Genomic DNA, 5,880 nt, shown 5'->3' on the forward strand with positions numbered 1-5,880 from the left:
GGAATAGGGCATGGACAAGTGTACCACTGCTTGAACAAGCCTCCAGCCACTAGGTGGCAGCAACTCATACAGTGGTTTGTACAGATAAAAACATACATGTTATCAGGCTCTCAATAACATTTTCATTTGCTGAGGTGTGGGTGTGAAACATTTCTGTCCACAAGGGGGGACGTGGCAGAAAATAATTGACAACCACTGAGCTAAGCTAACAAGCTAATGAGAAAAAAAGAATAATACTCAGATATAGCAAACATTCCACTTAAAGACGAGGGGCGGAGGCTGCCACCTCTCATAGATCTTCCTGTAAATGACGGTGTCCACCCTGTACTCTACAAACAAAGAACCACATTCATAACTGAGGTGGTTTTATAGTCAGTATTAAAGTACTCATGTTGTGGGGTAAACCGGCGTACCATGAGAAAACACCAGACCCCCTGGGATCGAACGGTGGCTCATTCTGTCGTGAGGCAGGCGCACCCACCGCTCACAGCTTGTTCTTGTACATGATTGGATAACAATGGTCACAGCCAGTATTATTTTTAAATGTACAGCTCCCAAAATAAAACACTGCTGTGAACGCTGAAACAAACGACTTCATGCACTAAATTATCTCCTAACACATCAAAAAAAAAAAAAAAAACCAAGGTGTAGCCACAGAAGTCAGCACAAACGGGGGAACGTGACTCAGGACCGAAAGGAACAGCTCATATCACAGGACTGTGGCAGAATTTAGTACTGCAGAATTATACTGTAAGTAATGATATGAACTTTATGGTAAATGTATTGTTAAAATTAGAGTATATGTATAGTGGATTACTCCCATCTTATTAGTACTTTCTATACCCAGTACAGTAGACTTTTCTATTAAGACAAGCTCTGGATGGACACATAAAATGATGTGATGGGCCAGATTTGGCCCACCAGCCTCGAGTTTGGAAATAACCCGTGGAGTAATAGAGTACTCTAATCTCTGATCAAATATAGGGTTTATTTTACAACTGCAGTTACACTAAAAGGGAGCCGCCCTGCTGGCTAGCAGTGGAACTTCACCTCTCAGAGCGATCCTTCAAGGCTGACAAATTACAGCCTAAAGAGAACATCGATCTCTGTGTTCCTCCCTTTATCTGCTCTGCTCTGCTGATGTATTTACTCTCAAATGATCAATGGTCAATACTTCAGTATCTAACCATCTTTAACATTACGTGTGTGTGTGTGTGTGTGTGTGTGTGTGTGTGTGTAAGCAGCATGGCGTTTCAAAGGCCTAAATATGTCTCTTAATTAAACCCTGGGCTGCAGTGGCTGTAAGTTATTAAAGACCCATAGCACGTAGTACACACACACACACACACACACACACACACACCTCCTTCAACATGAAAACACTCCACTCTTAGGCTTCCAACGGCTTAATGCATCTCAATATTTCAACTTCTGCAGCAGCACAGTGACCTACTTGCACCCGATGAATTATTTCCTTGACTCTTGGAAGAAAATACCAAAAGAACTCAAGTAGAACAGGCACCGAGTGGAATTCACCGTTCAAAAGAGCCATAGTTTAAATGGAGATTGGGCAACTAGAAAACTCAAAAGAATATTATCAACGTGAGGACATGACTGTCGCTGTGGCCCAATCCATAGATTGGGCCACATCCTTCTTTAACAAGGCTGTAAATGCTTCAAGAAAAATCCACCATCACTGTAGAAGCAAATGAATGAATGATCCAATTCTCTGATCCAACACTGATAAACTCAGTGTTCTCAAAAAAAAGATCAAGCGTCTACATTTGAATCCATTAGCAAATATCATAGATTGAGCATCAATATTTATTCCAACACTACAGTATGGAGCCAGCAGTGTTACTTTACTGCCTGGTTTTCAGCATTCTCTAGAGGCACATATTCGATGTCAAAGATAGTGTATATATATATAAATATATATATTTACACAAACATACATATATAAATATATACACATGTATAAATATACATAAATATATGTATGTATATGGAATATTTTAAAAAGAGTCTCAACATATCAGTGAGACATCAGATTTATATCTTACATCTTAGACTGATATTGATAAATGATGAGCAGAACAGTATGTTTGACAAAAAAAAAGCCCAAGAAAAATAGACAACATTTTGTCAATAAAAACAAAAACATTTAATTGTGCATATCTTGCATTTCATTAACCCTAAGTCAATATAATTAAGAATAATTAAACCTGAATTATTCTATGAACCAGGATGCATCAGTATCATTAGTGCTAACTTCTTTTACTGCTAGTAGTACTTCTGTTAAAAAACATAAAACATAAACATAAAAATGAGAGATTTATGTGTAGGTACCATCCCGACAATGAACAGATTTTTTTTTTTTTTTTTAAAACAAAATGTTCGATAAAATAAAATCCGTAAAATATTTATTCGTAGCCCGGCTGCCGTTTGACATCAAATAACCATAATACAACCCCATGCACTTTACAAGACCCTGGATGATGAGGTTCCTGCTCCTGCACAGGCTGCAGCAGCTTCAACATATTTTCTCTTCTTCAATATCTTTTACAAAACTACACTTTTATTTTCCCCTCATCCAGTTTCTGACCACGTCCTGGTATTCAACAACTCACAAATCTTATTGCAGACGACTTCTCAAAACTTAGCATGAACTTCAGGAAGAAAAAAAATGTATTTTTTTTTTTTTTTTGTGCCTTGGTTGAGATACTGTTCAGTTTGGCAGTTTGGAGCCTCAAGCGTATTAATGTTGAAAACCCCTGTAAGCCAGTTCCTCTTCCAGATCATTCTAGTCTAAGACTGATCCCACTTATGTTGAATTTATTCCTGCTTCATGCAAAGTTATTCATCATCCAATCACTGCGGCAGGTTTTTTCAGTATACGAGTCATTATGTCCATTACTGGTGACGGAGAACAGGACAGAGTCGTCCATGTCGGCTGGAAGCGCCACTGAATACATGAATGTCGTCCAAGTTTGAGTTGTTTTTTTTATTATTATGACCTTTTTATCAGCTGCTTCTGAACACATCTGCATTCAGTTACTGTTTATTTTAATTATAAATTGTCTTTTTTACAAATCTGCAAGAACTAAGAGGAAGAGAGAAGCTTTTAATTATAAATTGTCTGCAAGAACTAAGAGGAAGAGAGAAGAGAGTTGAAGAAGTACATGAAGAATTACTGGTCTTGAACCTGCAGTTTTTGCTAAGTTGTTACCAGGATTCACTCCAAAGAAGAGACACTGAGAACTTTGAATCAATAACTGACAACACAATTGATAATTTTAAAATGAATAAAAGTAAAAAAATAAAATAAAATGCTGTTGTCTCCAGTTTGTCAGACTCACAGTGGTTTGATATCTGGTGAGTTTTTACACCAGACGTCCTTCCTGACGTGGCCCAACCTGGGATTTTCAGAACCAGATGGAACCAAAGCAGAAGTCTTCTGGAGGCAGCAGGAAAAGAAATTCTCAACCCCATTCTCTTTCAGTCTTTGTCCCACTGAGTATTACAATTTGGGCATTAAATGTAAAAAAAATTATAAAAAAAAGAATGACTAATGTCTCTAAAGACAAAAACAGCGTTGGCACCAAATGATTAAAACAATACAATGACTTTTTTTAATACAAATATTCGATTATTTCCCCCACTGTGACCTGTGCTGCTGTTGAACTACGACACCCCCACAGGCCTTAGCGTAGCAGTGTCACCAAACAAACATCATACCTCACTATAAATATTTAAATGAAGCCCACACTCGTTCTCCATTCCAGGAATAACACATTTCAATATATTTGACTCCTGACATATGCAGGTTCCCTGTTGATTTCCACTTTCTCCATTTAAAATGAGAGCCCTGAGGAAGAGGGGGAGAGAGAGAGAGAGAGGGGGAGAGAGAGAGAGAGACAGCCGAGCAGGAGAGCGTCACAGGCGGGAGACGAGACAGACAGACAAGAGACGGGTCGACGGGGGAAATTGACAGGCACCCAAAGATGAATCATCTCTACACTCAGCCTGAATTGCCCATTTAGCTCTGTGTCTCCAAGGTTGACTGTGTGTTTGTGTGTGTGCGTATGTTGATGTGTGTGTGTGTGTGTGTGTGTGTGCTGCAAGTGCTGACGGCGGCACCATTTGCTCTGCGGTGAGGCTCCACAGATCGGTGCGAAGTGAGAACCTCAGTCTGGATCAGCAGCGTTGTGTGTGTGTGTGTGTGTGTCAGAGAGGAAACAGAGAGAGACGTCACATTCCAACACCGACCAGGGAGAACCGAGAAGACGAGAACGTTCTGTACACACGGAGAGACGGTCGAGGTCCAACAGAGGTTTGACAAAAAAGTTCAGGTCAGGTCACTGACTGAACACGTCAAAGAAAAACCTACTGTTATCATCAGTCTGTTTCAGTTCGAGTTCAAGTCAAGTTACCACTGAGGTGCTCTGAGTAAGGCACCGTCCCCACACACTGCTGCCCACTGTTCACATGGTTGATGGGTTAAAAACAGAGGTCACATTTGACTCTGTGCAGTGGTGAGCTGTGTCACAATGACAAGTAGTTCACTTTACTTCCTTCGTAGACGGACAGCAGGCTGCGCTGTTGTCGCACCATGATCTGATTGGCCTTCTGTTGCTATCAATTAAAGCAACATCGTGACTGAGAAAGAAAAGTCAGTTTTTTTTATCAGGGCGCACGTCCCTCATCAGTCACTGAAAGACATCAGAGCAACTTCCCAGATGGGAGCGGTGAGACTTCCTGCTCTTCCCAAGAAATGTGGAAGAAACCCTGGAGATTTAATTAAGCTCCATTTCCCTCCAGCTGCCTCTTGCCATGTCCCACTCTCTCTCTCACTCGCCCTCTCTCTCTCACTCTCTCTCTGCAGTGTCACATCTCTTCATCCCAGAAATGAAGCTTCATATAGAAAACCCTTCCCACTGACTGCGGTCGACACCGAGCGTGTGTTTGTGCAGAGGAGAAACCAGGCCGCACACATGGTCGGTCTCAAAGAACTAACTAACTAACTAACGTCACTAACCACGAGTGTGGAAAACAGGAGTCAACCCACCTGACACAGCAACACAATCGATAAAAACAGACAAAGATTTCTTTAATAATCTCCTCGGACATATTTATTACTTTCATTTTAATACCTAATCTGACCAGCAGGTGTTCAGGGTTTGGGAACCAAACAACAGCCAAAGTGAAACAGTTTGTGAACAGCTGCAGCTTCATCGTGAACAGGAACACATTCTGGTGTAATGAGTTAGAAGTCCTTATCTGTGTTTGATGTTCTGTGTTCTCACCTTTGCTGCTGACTCCACATGGTGACGCATGGTTTGGAAACAGGAAGTGACCAAATCATTGCCAGCCCATGTCCAGCCCTTTTATGGGACTGTGCCAAGTGTGACATGGAGAAGAGGGGTGAGAGGGAAGTGTTGTTTTCTGAGCCAGAATGAATTTCCTTTATTTAAAAAACACTGTGGTTTCTACAAATGTGTGGTCCCCGCCCCCTGCTTTGGGAACCACTGTTGCAGAATTTTCAAATCAGGGCTGCTGTTCAGAAAATTTACTAATTTTTTAAAGTCCAGCACATTTTTAAGGATGATTTTCTTGTCTCCGACAGCGTCAATTATGCAAATCAGACTGTGACGTCATGTGATGTCTTTAATGACAGAAGATGGCGACATTCGACAATATTATTGAGTTTGCAACAAGGCTTAGTAGATCAGTATGGAGGTGGCTATTAAACAGGTCATACTGATGTTTAACCACCAGGGGGCTCTGTGATTGGTTGACTATTGGTATGGACTGTCACTGTAATATTTAAAAAGATAATGTTACTGATTCTTAATGACGACTGCCGACGGATGCGTTCAG

At 40.8% G+C, this 5,880-nt stretch overlaps 1 long non-coding RNA gene across 1 annotated transcript in view; it reads right to left on the minus strand.

The window, feature by feature from the left end:
- LOC112487816 (uncharacterized) overlaps positions 1-5,353 on the minus strand; it is a 90,641-nt gene extending 85,288 nt beyond the window's left edge. The window contains exon 1 of the long non-coding RNA XR_003051272.1: positions 5,307-5,353. This is a non-coding gene — a long non-coding RNA (uncharacterized LOC112487816). The remainder of the gene's footprint in view (positions 1-5,306) is intronic.
- Between the last annotated feature and the right edge of the window lie 527 nt (positions 5,354-5,880).

This window comes from Cynoglossus semilaevis, chromosome 12 (genome assembly GCF_000523025.1).
Source record: "Cynoglossus semilaevis isolate Cse_v1.0 chromosome 12, Cse_v1.0, whole genome shotgun sequence".
In the NCBI taxonomy this organism is placed as follows: Eukaryota; Metazoa; Chordata; class Actinopteri; order Pleuronectiformes; family Cynoglossidae; genus Cynoglossus; species Cynoglossus semilaevis.